The sequence below is a fragment of the Camelus bactrianus genome, chromosome 30 (assembly GCF_048773025.1).
Source record: "Camelus bactrianus isolate YW-2024 breed Bactrian camel chromosome 30, ASM4877302v1, whole genome shotgun sequence".
In the NCBI taxonomy this organism is placed as follows: Eukaryota; Metazoa; Chordata; class Mammalia; order Artiodactyla; family Camelidae; genus Camelus; species Camelus bactrianus.
In genome coordinates this window covers 13,313,701-13,330,411 of record NC_133568.1, presented here as the reverse complement: position 1 = coordinate 13,330,411, position 16,711 = coordinate 13,313,701, and the positions used below count along the sequence as shown (strand labels likewise).

General features: G+C 39.5%; 1 protein-coding gene across 3 annotated transcripts in view; it reads right to left on the bottom strand.

Moving 5' to 3' along the window:
• DCC (DCC netrin 1 receptor) overlaps positions 1-16,711 on the bottom strand; it is a 985,342-nt gene that overhangs the window by 587,067 nt on the left and 381,564 nt on the right. The gene's annotated exons all lie outside the window — the stretch shown is intronic.

Here is a 16,711-nt window from a genome sequence, read left to right as displayed (position 1 = left end):
AGAAATAAACTAGAAAATAAGAAAACACAAAGGAGAGAGGAAACTCGCAATCAAAAGGGGGAGGTACATAAAAACAACCTCAAATTTAAATACACCCTCACTTCTGCAACAGTCAGTTAAAAGCAAGGTAGCCACACAACAGGGTGACCTCTTTGCCCACCACCAGCAGGTGGCAGTAGACACATCTTTGGTAATACTTTGCATTTGTAAATTTTGGAATACTGTTCTTGTTCCTTTCAAAACAGGGAATTTCTGTTTATACCTTTCTCCGACCACGCTGGTTTTCTTTTCCCTCTTTAAAATAATGATATGAAGTTTCATTCTAAAAATATGATATGAAATAATTTATGAAACTGTTTTCTATTTTGTATTTTGTTATTCTTGACAAATGTTAGACTTCAGTCTAGGCTTCTGAGACATTTTGGGGGGACTGAAAAAAAATGCCACGTCTCCTAAATGGATTGGGTTAGTCACTTGGAATTACAAACTTTCCAGTAGAATGCTACCTATGGAGGTAATGGTATATAACATTCGTAATGGTTCGGGTTCATGTCAAACCACACCATTTGGTAAAAGGCCATCATGAGGAGACAGGATCAATATCAAACTAATATTCTGATTTATAAATCCAGAATAAAACCTTCTAGGCACAGTAATACGTTTGGGTGGATAGGGCCTAAAAGCCGACCTTCCTGGTGTGTGTGTGTTTGTGTCTGTGTCTGTCTCTACCAGTTCTCATTCAGGCATCTAAGCTTCAGAAATCCCACACATAAAGGGAAGTTTGCTAGGAAACACCTGCATGACAGCCTCAGAACTGAAGTCAAGTGTGGGTTTTAGTAACACAAAGCATTTGTGTTCACAGCAACAGCAGCCCCTGAACCATTTAATGGGGCATCAGTCAGAATTTACACATGAAAGGGGGCTAGGATGGGTCTCTGTGACCTGGACCAAACTACCAGTGACTGGAATATTTCCCATATATTCCCAGGGAAGGCGGAGAAAACAGGTGTGTAATTGGATATTCCTCACTCATAAAAGGGAAACACAAAATCATGTTAAACTCCTAAATCCGCACCTAGGTTAAAGCAGAATTTTGCAAGGAGGATAAACACCTGTTTGCAGCACAGTCTGTAAAAACATCAAGCATTATGAGATTATTATGGATCTTGTAAAAACCAGTCCCGGGGCAAAAAAGAATATGATGGAATTGATTTATTTCAGGCTGATATTTAATGAAAAGCCAGATCCTGAGGACAAAGTTGTTATGATGTTTCTCCTCCCTTCAGAGCCTCCAGCATCCTCTTCCTGTGATCTGCTACCAAGCGAATAGCTGTGCGCTGGATATTGCTGTCATTATTTTAAAACAATCAAGTATGTATGTTTGTATTTATATATATATGACTTTCTCTTTGACAAAATACGTAATGGGAATGGATGTGTTAATATCACAGCTGAGTCAGGCCACCTGCTGGGAAACGGCTGTATTTTATCAACAACCTAGCCAGACATGTGCTGAGACAGGGCATCCCAGCGTACCACCCAGTAATGTGACATAAGTTTGCAGATTCAAAATAAAGGAGATTCACCAGGAGTGAACCCTAATGTACACTATGGACTTTGGTGATGATGTGTCAGTGTAGGTTCACCTGCTGAAACCTATGTACCATCCTGGTGGAACACGCTGACACTGTACCACTAGGCGAGGCTGTTGGGGGCAGAGGTAGGGGTTGGGGGTATCTGGGAACTGTTTTTCTACTTAATTTGGCTGTAAATCTAAAACTCCTTTAAATTTGAAGTCTATCAAGTAAATAAATAAAGGAGCTTCAGTGATGATCCACCAGGGCAAACTCCTGGTCTACTGAAGCCAAAACCATCTAAAGGAGGGATCTTCTTATCTCATTCCATAGCAATGTCAACAGTTTAGGGGTACATTTCAGATATGCCTAAAAGTCTCTAATAACATGAATCTTAATGTCTTCAGTTTGTCCCTTGCAAATGAATGTAAATCATGCTGAAATTATGTAAAGGAGAAGGACCCTATAGGGCCTTCCCAGGACAGACCCCTCCCTATATCCTCTGCTTTAGCTCATCTCTGAAATATCTAGATATGAGTATCTGATACACATTTCCTGAGTTGTTTTACAGATGTTAAAACCCTCACAAAATGGAAGAAGTTAACTACTTGATGACCATGAGCATGTGGCCCCCGGGACTAGGGAGTCTAAGGATTGATAATGTTAACCCTTATGACACTGTCCCATTACCTCACCATCTACCAGTCAAAATTGTGCACAAGCTGATCACATACCCTGCAACGCCCCTCCCTCATCTGGCCTTTAAAAACGCTTTCCTGAAACCCATCAGGGAGTTTGGGCCTTTGGAGCACCAGCTGTCCCAGACTCCTTGTCCAGTGCCTTACAATACACGCTGTACTTTCCTTCACCACAACCCAGTGTCAGCAGATTAGCCTGACCGCATGCAGGCGAGCAGACCCAAGTCAGAACCATGTCTTGGTTCACTGACTTGAACCGGACTTTCAATTAACGTGTTAACCCACATGCCCCCTGGGACTGCGTATCTCTTGAGATCTCCTCCCAATATTCTTGGGTCCTCAAGTTTCCAAATTTCTGAGAATGCCAAAGTGGCTTACATTCTTGGGGTCTCCGTTACTTCTCATCATGGATTCCTGTTTCTCCTCATGGTAACACAGACAGGACAGAAAACATATTCATGACTGTGGAAAATGCTACTGAAATTTGATTTTGGGGTAATGGTTAAATCAATATAAACAACTTCAAATAGAACAATATATTTCCCATTTAAAAATGTCCTTCTGCCACCTTTCACGAGACAATGGTCCCTGGCTGTCCAGCTCCTATGTTATTACCTCACCCTAGGTCTCCAGTTCCTCTCTCCTTTCCACCTTCTCCAGTCTTCTCTCCTCCACTTTTGGTAGCAAAACACACAGTCCTGTAATTTTCTTATCCAGAAAAACGTAACTGACGCTTTTTATAGCTGGGTTTCCTGCTGGCACCTGTGCCCTTAGAGCTATACCTTCCACAAATACTTATTAAGATTTTGACAAATAAAGTTCCTCTCCAAAGATGAATTTTGCTGCCAGCTATAAAGATAATATATCTTTTACTTGGTTATGTAAGTTGCACTTACGATCTAAGACCTAAGATCTAACTTGTTTACTTTTTTTTATAGAAATACAGAATAAATCTAAATAAAAAAACAGGTCTTTTCTCATTTCCCCAGTGCTTAGAAAGAAAAGAGATATTACCATATAGTATAAAGCTCTGGATCTGCATGTGAAAGATGAACATTTTGAAAATGAATAATGGTAATTTCGGACGATGTGTGTCCTAAGTATGTTGCTGGAGAGGACACCAGTCTGACTCTCAGCCCTAGCATTTCTTCATTAGGTTCATCGATTAATCAGGTGCTTGTGTTTGACTTTCGCCCTGGGAATAACCAAAAAGGACTACTTCCTCCCTAGTCTCTAACAAAAGCTGCAGATTTACGTGGCGTGGACGGGTGTTGCCCTTAGATTACATTCTGATACGATTCCACCACATTGAGAAACAGAACTGCCTATCCTCGGGGTAGTAAGAGCCTGAGCCCATAAAGACAAATATTAGCCTTTAAAATTTTACCTTTTACAGGCGACAGTTTAGAAATTGGCCTCATTTACATCTCTTGCCAACTGATGCATGTGAATATATATATATAAACACAAATAGGTCTATTCTATTCATTCATACACTCACTCAGGGAACATGTATTGAATACCAACAACGTGCTAAGCACGATCAGTGAGATGGAAGAGGTACAAGTCCCTGAGCTCAGACAGGACAGATGGAAAGTTAAAAATACTACTAATCACAAGGTCAGGTTTCCTGATGACTCAAAAACCTGTAATGACATCAACACAGATGTGTGTGTGTGTCGCTGTGTAACAAGATGACCTGACCAGCCATGGACACAACTGTGGTTGGCTGTGTGTGAGTAGCCCCCACCCCTTATTATGGGGTCCAGGTGCCTGACAATGTGACCTTAGGGCCGAGTATCCGTATTTCTGGGGCCCCCCCAGAACCAACCTGGGTTGCCCACAAGCCTCTGGTTGCCCTAAACGCCCAGGCACAGCTGCTGCTGGGCTCAGATTTTACTTGAACATCCTTTGACTTTCCAACTTCACGTCACCCCAGGCTGAATTTCAAGACAGACTGGCATTTTCCTCTGAAATAAGAGGTTTCATTAAGCTTTTCCTCTTCCAGTTAAGCTCAGCCAGAGTTGTCTCTTAGTAGATTTCTCAGCTTTCAGAGTTTTGTTAAGAGTTCCTTCTGGTCATGCTGTCCAGTCTTTCATTTATTTTTTGAATCTGAGTTGTAGGACCAGGATGGGTTCAAGTTCAAGGGCCCCTCCATTAACCCATAGACCATCCCTCCTGCCAAAAGGTTCCTTGCCCAGAAAAGCAGTGTGTGCAAATGTGTTTGAAAATAAGGGCCACCTAACTGATGCCACAGCTCAGTTCATGGCAGCCTGGGACCCTGGTCCCTCCACACATATATGCTTATGTAGCTCGGCTCTCTGTGTGACGAACACGTTACCTCTGTATTATTCTACCCTCTTCTTAGGTTCTAGGTCCTCTAGTTAAACAGACTCAGGTTCAAATCCTATCTCCTTACTCCTTTTGTGATTATGACTAATTTATTTTACCTTTCTCCTCCTAATCTTTATCTATAAAATACTAATTTCATTGGATTATTCTGAGGATTAAATTCTCACATTTACACAGTTAATATTAGGTCATTACTTATCCTTTTACAAACTCCTCCAGAGGCTAATGAGTACATGGGTTAAATGAGTGTGTTGGGTCTCTAAGGTAAAAGATACAGAAACACAAAGACACACATATTTTCTTTAAATGAAGCTTTCTGTCCTAAGATTTCTTCCTCTACCTATATATCAACACACAGATAGCCTCATCTTGAGTCCAGCAGCCCCCTCAAGGCTAGTTCTCTGGCAATAGCAATATTAAATAGTAGATGCTAAACACTGAAGACCCCCCAGCTACTTACCGCCTCATTCGTATGACTGGGTTTGTGTGCGGGGGAGGGGGGGTCCCTTCTCATTTGACTCTCGTGAAGTAAATGATTCAGAAGCAATTTGACACAGGTATAATTTCACTCAGTATCTTACTGCCATGCTATAGTACTATTTGCCAACTGTCAGTAACAGTTAACACTGTGTTACTGCTCAGGGGAATGTCAATACGGAAAGAAGGGGTTGCTTTAAAAGGAGAAGAAGGAAGAAGGTGGGGAGGAAGAGGGAAGAGAACACTGCAAAGTAAATCAGCTTCGTTCAAAACCCTTGAGGTGATTCAGGGATATAACTGGCCTAAGTTTTACATGTCTATAGGTTCCATGTGTTTCTGTACCAACAAGCAAACTGAGAAGAAAAAATAAGGTATTTTGCATTCATCTTTATATACTCATGGAAAAAGCTACCTTTGTTGTAAAATCGGGGTGGTTTGGTTTTCAGTTTGAAGCCTAAGCACAGTAACTATTACACCATTTTCCAAACTGGATTTCACAGAATGCCACGGTCTTGTAAGATGTTAACAGATATCCCGTAAGAAGGGTCCCTAGGTTCCAAGTTTGAAAAAAGAGGCTTATAACCTTCCCTTCTGTAAGATTCACAATGTGCATGATCACATTCAAAACTCTGATAAGTCCCACAGGACAGGTGGGTGGATGGACAGACCCTTCAACACTGTTTAACCCTGCATCTCCAAAATGTATTTGACAAGGGAAATCTCATTTTTGGAGAACTTCTATATCTCATAAAAGAGTTGACCCCTCTATGGAGAAATTTTTTTATCTAAAGTGGGGAAAAAAATACCTACTTTATATTGTTATTGGAAAAATTGAGTTAACCCAAAGAAAGTATTTAGCACTGTGTCTGTCACATACTGGGTCCTCCACAGATGTTAGCTGCTATTGTTGTGGTTATGGTTATTACTAAAGGACACTACTTCTTGAGGCGGCTGGTGGGAGAATTACAATTTTAAGCATGATCATAGTCTCTTTTCCTCTCATCAAAGGTGATTGACACTTCTCTCTTTGCTGAGGAGTATGATCACCATCAACGAGTCTACGTCCTTGATGTGAGAAGAGTGCATGTCTCTACTCCTTGAATCTCAGCTGATTTTGTGATAAGTTTTGACCAACAGAATATGGCAGAAGCTGCATTGTGAGTTCCAGCCCAAGGCTCAAGAGTCAGACCTTGTATTCCCGGACACTCACTGTTAGACCCCTGCGATCTCTGTGCGACCTCCATGTGAACAACCCCAAGCTGGCCTGTGGGAGGATGGGACCTGGAGAGAAGCCCCCATCTTTCTAGCCAAGATTGTCATAAGCAAGCCACCCCCTACCAATATACTGGCTGATTGCAGGTACATGAGTGAGACCAATCCACCTGGCTCAGACCAGAAAAACTGCCCACTCTTCTAATGAACTATAAATTAAATAAACAGTCATTGTTTTAAGTCACTCAGTTCTGAGATGGTTTGCTATACAGAAAAAGCTAATTGATACATTAGGGAAAAAAACAAAACTCTAATCTCCTCTGCTTGCAGTCTCTCAAAAAGAAAATCTACTTCTGAATGCAATGTGATGTTAATAGAATGTACGTTTTGCTGTTTACTCGCTGTCATTGATCTATAAAACACACAACATCTCTTTGGAGTTGAAAATGCTCTCACAAAGATTTTTTCAAACATATTTATGTATGCATCTAATCATACCATCAGCACCATTTTTAACTGAGAAGGATGGCAATCTATGTATCAAATATATTATCATTTTTATATTCATCTATGCACCTTAGGAGTGATACCTTGAGTCAAGGAATTGCAAAGATAAGATGCTGCTGGAACACCACTGGGAATGTCATTTTTGTAGAGCATCTCCTAGTAGTTCTTATTTCAAAAAACAGAACACTGTCTTTTACTCGATCATTGTCCTTAAAGACTGCACACACAAAAATCAAAATACTGGAGTAGACGTTAATGACTCATTAAAACATCACATGTCATATTACATTTGAGTCTGCAGGCATTGGGACCACAGTACTACCTAGTAACACCCAGGCTTTCATAACAAATTTTACTGAAGGTACCTTTTGAGTAGAAGAGGACTCAGGAATGCCTTTTCTCATCATCAGGAACTCTGCAATACTAGTTTTATTAATTCACTGAACACTAATGGAAAATGAATACCATTAGCTTATATCACAATAGAAGTATTATCCAGGAATATTCTTTAGGTAATTCAACAATTGTTCACTGACAATTACTGTGTCTTGGAACCTTGGTAGCCATTAATGATTCAAAATGAGGAACTCTATCCCTGCCCTCAAAGAGCTCCCAGTCAAGTGGAAAAAAATTCCCCTGAGGAACAATTAGAATTCAAAATTTCTCTACCTTCCCACAATCTGAACCTTGTAACTGGCCAAACTTGCCATTGATTCTATAACTGATTCAATTATAATAGGCATTATTTATTATATTGCTAATTATTAACAGAGAGAAAACAAAGCACCAGGAAATAAGTTGTATCAATAACTCGTAGGTTTTCTTTTTAATGTTCATTGTTAAAAAATGAATTTGATGCTACCCTCCTTGTAATAGCCATTCTAGCACTTGGACATTAGGGCATTTGAACTGGCTTCTCAAATGTCCATCAGTGGGTACCAGTTGGGATCTGCAGGAATATTTTGAAAGTGGGGTTAACTTTAGGTATTTGGATAATGCTAAAATCACTGGACAGAACCTACTATGGTTATAAGCATGCACCTTGACATGAGACTGACCTGGGTTAACATTCTGACTTTGCCCAATTGGCTGCTATGCAATAGTGAGCAAGTCACATGGCCTCCCTTTCCTCCGTCTTCTCATCCTCACCCTTCCTTGTTTTATGTTTACCCAAGAACAAAAATGCACCACACCACAAAACAAAAAGTACAATTTTACCATTGATAAAGTTTCTGATTCTCTTTTTTATAAAGTGAAGAGTTTACTGCTTCAAGGATCTCAAAATATCAAACCACTACAATCTATTGCAGTTCAATGCAGAGCAGCATAACCTACTACATAGATTCAAAGAATGAGGACCTGTCCTCTGCTGAATGTTGACAAAGTACTAAGCAGTCATAGAGCAGCAGGGTTCTGATCTCAAAAGAGCTTTAGAAATTTTTATTAAGCTTCACAACACAAGGACATGTCGTGAGCTTATAACAGCAGTTCCTGTTTTGTCTCAAATATTTAAAAAAGCAATTCAAAAAGATACATGCACCCCAATGTTCACAGCAGCACTGTTCACAATAGCCATGGAAATAACCTAAATCTCCATCGACAGATGACTGGATAAAAAAGTTGTGGTATATTTATACAATGGAATACTACTCAGCCATAAAGAATAAAATAATACCATTTGTAGCAACATGAATGGACCTGGAGTCATTCTAAGCCAGAAAGAGAAAGAAAAATACTATATGATATCATGCATATGTATAATCTTAAAAAAAAACAAAGAACACTAATGAACCTATCTACAAAACAGAAACAGACATAGTAATCTTATGGTTACTTGGGGGGAAAGGGGTGAGAAGGGATAAACTGGCAGTATGAGATTTGCAAATATTAACTAGCATATATAAAACATAAATAAAGTTACTTTTGTATAACACAGGGAACTATATTCAGTATCTTATAGTAACCTTTAATGAAAAAGAATATGAAAATGAATATATATATGTATTTATGTGTATGACTGAAACATTATGCTGTACATTAGAAATTGACATTGTAAACTGACTACACTTCAATAAAAAAAAATTAACTTAAAGTTAAACATAAAAAAGACAAAAAACAAAAAAACCTTCCTATCATTGGTCTTTGCCTCTGAAGCCTTTCCTCCCCACTGTCTCCTCCTTTATCTTTTCCTTGTATTCCTCACCCCCTTCATTTTTTAACTCCCAAGATAAAAAGACCCAAGGACACACACCCAAGCACCTCTGACTGATCAGAACAGCTTTCTCCCAACTCAGAAGGTATCTGGAGTTTCTATAAAAGACAGCCCCATTAACTGTATTTACAAAGTTCTCCTCAGATCTCTCTGAACCAGCCAATGCCTAGCCTGCTCCTTCCTCCAGCCAGGGGAGAAAAATCTGCCAATTCTTTGCAGAAGCCCAATACTAAGTTATTTTTAAAAACTGCATTCCCCTAGAAGGCAAAATATAATAGAATCTTAAAGAAATTTCAGTAAAGTCCTGTATTTAGAGGATTCTAGTTAAGTGACTGTTTACCAAATGCCTGAGAGCAAGGTTTTTTAGCAAGAGCATCTTTTGAACACCACAGTGCCTTTTACAGAAAATGCAATAAAATACACTTAAAATTACAATGCACACAACTTAATTTTTATAAAGATTCAGAAAGAATTATAGGCTCTTGTCAGGCCTGAAGTCACATTATTAACAGTCATTTTTATCATCCATGCCTGAGGATCCCAAGACTAAAATAAAGCTGCCCTGTGAGAAGTAATAGCGTTTTTATGTACTTTGATTTTTCTTTGTGTTGTAAACGTAGAAGCAAAGTGAAAATAAATTATTTGGGTTTCTGGATAAACATATGCTTATTATACTCGAAGAGTTTAAAAAGATGGAAAACCACTTTCTAGAGCAGCTGTAGGAGGAATGAGCAAGAATGCCCAACTCATTTAAACTGACAACCTATATAAATGGAATTTCCTGCATAATTATTGGTTCTTCACTTAAATGTAAAATAGACTCTAAAGCCATGTTTATTCTCAGAAAGTATCTGTTGTGTGGGTCTATTTTTATTATGACATGCAACATATTTCGAGAAACATCTGAACACTGGGAATCAGTATGATCTCTTACTTCCTGCTTCCCTGAATCCCACAGGGTACCATCTGTCCAAAAACATTTAAGCCTTTCACCAGTTTTATAGGATATAATAAAACAGTGATGATTTACCTTCCTAGGCAAATCTGTCACCCAGTTCTTCTAGGTAGAGCGCCAGGTTTTAAAATCAAAATGTTTATAGGAGCGCATAATAGGGAATAAATTCCCCTCAACTGTCCTGAAATTGACTTCTCTCTTAAAAGGGAATTGGGTTTAGAATCGAAACCTTGCAAATGTTTATTTCTCTCATATGATGCAACTTAGAAGGGAGCAAGGAGGCTCTAGTAAAGCCAAGCAGAAGAGAGTCAGTGGCCCAGGTCTAGGAAGTCACATTTATGAGACATCAGACCACAGGTCAGCAAGCTAGGAAGAACCCACAGGGAGGAAAGAGGAGGGCCACAAAGGCAGGGCTCTGTATGCGGGATGTAATGAAAGTGCCTGGCCAAAAAAGGGCAAGGGTCTAGTTCAAGAAGTTAGGGTTACATAAAATAAACACTTATGGTTACCACCAGGTAAACGGGGTGGGAAGGGATAAATTGGGAGTTCGAGATTTGCAGATACTATTATACATAAAACAGATAAGCAGCACATTTCTACTGTACAGCACAGGGAACTAATTCAGTATCTTGTAATAACCTATAATGGAAAAAAATATGAAATGGAATATACATATATATATGTATGAGTGAAACACTGTGCTGTACACCAGAAATTGATACATTGTAAACTGACTACATGTCAATAAAAAAAGAACGCAAATTCTTTTTAAAAAGCAAAAAAGTATAAACAACAAGGTCCCACTGTATAGCACTGGGAACTGTACTCAATATCCTGTAATAAACCATAATGGAAAAGAACGTGCGCAGGCGCGCGCGCGCGTGTGTGTGTATAACTGAATCACTTTGCTGTACACCAGAAACAATACTGTAAATCAACTATAATTAGATAAGCGAATAAATAAATGTATAAAAAGAAGTTAGGATCAAAGCAGAGGGTTACAAATAGCCACAGAACAAACTAGAACATCCAGGGTCAAAGGCAGCTTTGAGACAGGACTGATACGAGAAATAGAGGAGATCCGGGAAAGGGGTCCACAAAAATTAGAAGTTCCAGTTTCCACTCTTGAGTTCTAAAAACTATCAGAATCATGACAGGTTAAGTCAAAGCAGAAGCTCCCAGCTAACCTGTGTCTCCAAAGCTCCCACAGTAATACTAAAAACCCTCCTGTCCGGTTCTCCACAGAGTCTTGTTACTTACCAACCCTTTAAAATGTACTGCATTCGAAGGAGCCTATTGAACCAAACAGGGGTCCTTTGAAAAGATTCTAAAGTGGACCCTCATTGGCAAAGGTCCTTTTGTTTAGGAAGCACCTTTGTGCTCGGCTCTGGAAGTGCTTAACTGGAGAGGTCTTTTCCTTTCCCACTGCTACTCAATTGTACTTTACCTTGACTAAGGTCTTCCTAGGAAAATGGTTCTTCTTTTCATTGTTCAGAAATTATTTTCTTTAAAAAAAAATCATACATTGTTTCTTATTGCTGAAGTTTCTCCTTGCATATTCAGTCAGTAATGAGAGGAGTCATTCTCCTCAATGAACCAGCTCTTTAAATACGTCCTGGTAGCATTTAAAGAACAGAGTAATGCAAGCTTTCTTTACGGTTCTCACATATAAACAGACGGGCATAACGTCAGTCTCAGATTGATGAGAGCTTTGTAAAAAATGAATATCCGTAAAATTCAAGGCCTTACAAACTAAAAAAAAGTATACTGCATTTCAAGTGGAGACAAAGCCTTCTTCTCAAAGACCTATGTTTACTGAACTTCATTACAGGCAAATGAAATAAAATTCCCATACCATTTTGAGAAAATGAGCAATAATGGTGGAAAAAAAAAAAAAACAACACTGGAGCCTGGAGGACAAATGAATGGGGGAGGTATGGAGATTCCTCAAAAGACTAGGAATAGACTTACCACATGACCCAGTAATCCCACTCCTGGGCATGTATCCAGAAGGAACCCTACTTCAAAAAGACACCTGCACCCCAATGTTCATAGCAGCACTATTTACAATAGCCAGGACATGGAGACAGCCTAAATATCCATCAACAGATGACTGGATAAAGAAGATGTGGTATATTTATACAATGGAATACTACTCAACCATAAAAACAAACAATGTAACGCCATTTGCAGGTTTATTTTTTAATGCAAGTGCTGGGGATTGAACCCAGGACCTCATGCTGGCTAAGTACACACTCTACCACTGAGCTATACCTCCCCTCATTTTTATGTATTTTTGTATCAGTTCATTTAATTGCATTTTAATAAAGTTCCAGCCTGTCAAGGAAAAAAAAAGTGACTGGAAAAAAAAGATGATCCAAAGTTTGAGAAGTAGCAAAATAAGCAATGTAAGATTAAGAATCAGTAAAATTTTAAAAATTCTATTCATTAAGTCACCTAATGATTAAAAACACTTTGAAACCACAGAATGGAAGAAAAATAATAGGTTCTTTTAATATTTTTCTGATGTATTAAACACATGTGTTTAAAACAACGAAGGCTTAATGTTAAGTGCAGTACTCTTATTCCTCATTGGGAACCTTTAAAAACTCTATCTGTAGCTTCTCTTATATCTCTAAATAGTGGGATTGTTCCTTGATTTATCATCTTTAAGACATTATTTATTGACTTCTCTCAATGATGGATGAGTATTTAACTCACTTACGCCACCACTTCCTCCTCCCAGTATATTGATATTGGAACTAACCACATTGGTTATCACTGAAACTTTTAATACTCATCTCTCTTTATTCCTTCTGCTTTCAATGATAGATAAAACATACTGATTTCATAGTTTGTAAGAGACCGTTATTGTCTTTATCTCCTGCTTTTTAGCATGCCTTCCTTTTTTATCATCTACTTTCTGCCAGATACTTTTAACTTTTCAGGATAGATTCATTACTGTGTTGTGCATTGTCTATAGGAGGATTCAGAAATGCCCAAATATGTAAACACTGTTTATATTTTCAAAATTCTGTAAATAGTGCTTGCTGATGGACCAAGTCACGTATAAAAATTTATTTTATTTCACTCTTTTAAGTTTTCTAGGGATTTATATTTCTTCTTTTACAAGAATTTTTGTATTATAATCTCTTTCTCCCTCAAACCTTCTATCAAACCGACCAAGTCTCTCTTCCCTGGAGATCTGCCTCCTAGACGCTCTTCTACTCCAGCTGGCCTGAGTGATTCCCTAGGTCAGCTGCAACAAGTTTCTTTCTGGGATGTTCCTTCATTGTTTTTTCTTACTTTGCATCCACTCTGTGATACCCGTAGTGGGCTTAGTTATCCCGCGGTCCACTTTCAAAAGAGACATGACCATGACCTAATTGCCAGAACTTGTGAGTTCTGTCTTATTTTTTTTAAAGAGTTAAGGTCTTCGTAAATGTAATTAAGAGTCTTATTGACAAAACAGAAAGCCACTCACAGACCTAGAAGGAACATTTATAGTTACCCAAGGGGAAGGGGTAGATGGGCAGGCATAAATTAGGAGTTTGGGATTAGCAGATACAAAGTATTATATAAAAAAACAGATAAACAACGAGGTCCTACTATATAGCACACGGAACTCTATTCAGTATATTCTAATAACCCATAATAAAGAATATATATACACATACATGTAATAGAAGAGGAAACTGACCCTGAAGGCAGAGACTGGAGTTAATAAGCCACACGTCACAAGCTAATTAAGGCCTGAGCCAACAGAAGCAGGAAGAGACAAAAAAAAAAAAAAAAGCCCCCCAAAACAAAAAAATACACACAACAACCAGAATCTCCCGTAGAGCCTTCAGAGGAAAATGCAACCCCACCGACACCTTGATTTCAAACTTCTGGCCCCCAGAACCGTGAGAGAATACACTTCTGTTGATCTAAGCCGCCCCATTTACCGAACGTTGTTACAGGAACCATAGGAAACGGATGAACCAGCCAAGACCCCAGGGCAGTGAGGAAGTGCCTGGCCTGCCCCGACGCCTGGACACCGCCAGTTGAAATGAAACAAGGACAATTCCTCTTCCTCTCGTAAAGGTGGAGCTGGGGTGAAAAGCCAGGGAATAGGACGCCGAACGCCGCCCGCTCCACGGAACGTCCCGCCCGGTCCCCTTCACCCTCCGCGGAACCGGCTTCCCGGAGCAACGCGCGCCGGCGCTCGCTGGAGTCGGCCGCTCTCCCCTGGAGCACACCCTGTCACGTAATAAATCCTCCCTTTAGTGTCTAGGCCTCCCTGCCTTGTCTCTGAATTCTTTCTGCGGTGAGACAAGAACCCCTTCTCCCTCAACATTCCTACCTCGGCGTTTTCCACGTCCTCAGGCCTCTCCCGGACTCCGCCAGGTAGGAAGACGCCATCCTGAGCCGCAGTCCGCCCAGGTGTGCTTGCGCCAGGGGAGCCAAACTCGAGCAGGCGGAAGAATCTCCTTTTTAAAACTCGGCTTCCTAGGCCCCACCCAGCAGCCCCACCCCGCTCAGATGATTGGCTGAGACCCAGCAATTTGCTTTGCTAACAAGCTCTCAGGTGATGCTTATACAGCTGATTGGGGCCACACTCTGAACACCACTGCTCACAGCTGAAAGAACTTGCCCGAGTATTACAAACAACTGGGGCTCTTATTCCAGAATAATCTCTCAGGCCCACAATAATCTGATAATTACAAATCGTTACATTTAACCCCTGGAGATTATCATCAGGGAAACTTGAGTGGCTGCAGCCTCTTTTCAGCTTTTTTTCATCTCTCTCCTCCTGCATCTGACTTTTGTTTCTACAAATTGTTTCGCAGTCTGGTGTCCATAAATACCCCACCGTTTTTTCTACGTTATATCTGGGTTGTGCCTTTCAATTCTTAGAAACTTTCTATCGGTGCTGGAAGTGTCGTTGGGGAGACAAATGAGCATATTTGCTAAATAAATCATCTTGAGATGGAACTCATAGGTAAGGACGTGAAATGTAAGGAGGATTCCCTTCCCTCTGTCTACCAACTTAACCGATGCTCAGGTCACAAAGTGGATATATCAGGTAAAGTGAAAACTCTTCAGTATTAGAGGGTGAAAGGCCAGGATCCTCGCTTCAAATGCCTGGCTAACTGAAAGCATCAAATTTAAAACAGAAGTTACAGTTTTCTAGGATCTAATGATCTTAAATCCAAGCTTTTCCACTGAAATTGTAATTTCCTTTTGCCAAATTCTCCCCGGTTGCTATTATTCTTTCCAGCAGCCCCTGGAGGATGTGGTGGGGGAATCCCCAGTAAAAGCATAAAAGGTTTGAATGGTTTCATAACCATACATCAATCCAGCTTTGAGGAGTTATACCGGTAGCACCATGAATACCAGGCAACTGACCAATTCGCAGTTTATTTTCTTGGTGATAAAAATATTTGCATACATTTGGAAGTGTATTGAAGCAGGAAATCTCCAGGAGAAGCAAGAGAGAGATAGATGTATACTCCACTAAAAAGACAAATTTAGAGGCAATAAATTAGAGATAAAATGCTAAATTATTTCTTGAGGAGTTTCAGCTTCTACTGAGTCTTCACCATGAAGAAAAACCAACCAACCAAAGAAAGAAAGAAACAAAAAACAAACAAACAAACAAACAAAACACTGTGATAGATCAAATGTTCTACTGGATGAAAACTTCCTTGAAGGAAGGGCTTTGTCTAATCTGAACTCTTACCGCTTTAAATAGAGAACACAGCCAGCTCTGACGCTGACCCTAGAAATGTGCATTTACCCTTTGCATTACGGTACTCTTATTAGGACATCCCATGGTAGTTTCTCTGATGAAGTACCTTAGACATTAACTATCAGCCAGAGGGAAGGAAAGGAAAGTAGACTACATTTTCAACTCTAAACTTATTAAACCTCTAACACAAATCATCACATCACTTCTGCCATAAACCATGGCAATCCACAGAGATGCATTTAATCAGTCTCTCTCAAAAATAAATCACTGGTGCCCCACAATGTGCACATTTGTAAACCTCTTCCTATTAATCTCCTGGTACTCATGGTTTACTGACTGTTTTTAATCACTGTATGATGGAATATTCTTAAAGGAATAACTGTTAACGTGAAGTTCCTTAGCCAAGAAGTGTTCAGCATGAATTGATAAAATTACCATCTACCCAAGTGTATCTCATTACAATATCATCTAATAAAGAGGATAGCATCGTTAATAGCTTCTAATAATTAATAAGGATTCAAAATATAGTAAGTAAAAAAAAAAAGCACCACAGTGTAATTAACTACATGCTAAAATAAAAGAGGGGGTTCACAGAGTAACAAAGTGTGGTGCAATTCTGCATCAACCTAAACCCGTATACGTATTAAACTTCAGTGTATATCAGAATTACTTGAGGATCTAATACAGAAAACAGCCTCACTGCCCTCAGGTAGGGGAAGGCCTCACCTGGTATTTTTACCAAATTCCTCCAGAAGATTCTGATACAAAGCAAATCTGAGAAGCATTGCGCTTAGGAGCTAATTAAACTACGACACAGGTAACAAGAGAGAGACCAATTCAACATTAGAGATGGCTTTTGATATTGAAGAAATTCCTACCTCCCTCAAACAGATAAAATAGTACGGAGAGAACTTTTTTTTTTTTAGAGATCTCTCTGTTACAATGTCCCCATCCATATTCTCCTATTAGTAAGAGGGTAATACTCCAAAA